This window comes from Lytechinus pictus, chromosome 11 (assembly GCF_037042905.1).
Source record: "Lytechinus pictus isolate F3 Inbred chromosome 11, Lp3.0, whole genome shotgun sequence".
NCBI lineage: Eukaryota > Metazoa > Echinodermata > Echinoidea > Temnopleuroida > Toxopneustidae > Lytechinus > Lytechinus pictus.
In genome coordinates, this window is record NC_087255.1 from 30,851,808 (window position 1) to 30,852,140 (window position 333).

Here is a 333-nt window from a genome sequence, read left to right on the forward strand (position 1 = left end):
GAGAGAGAGAGAGAGGGGGTGGGGGGGGGGGGGGGAGAATGGAGAGGGAGGGAGAGGGAGACAAACAGACATGACATGTGGGCAGCGGGGGGGGGGGGGGGTAATGTTCATCTTTTTCTTTACTAGAATGAGTAAAATGTTTATAAACAAGTTATTTTGGGAAATATGTGATACTAAAAAGATAAAAAACAAATGAGAGGAAACATCGGTAGAAAGATGAGATTTTTGAAGAAGATGGTTTATCAATATAAGAACTTAAATTAAGAGATACCAAAACTAATGCGAAGGAAATGATGGGGTGAAAGAGGTGGACAGAATGTGAGAAAAAGAACA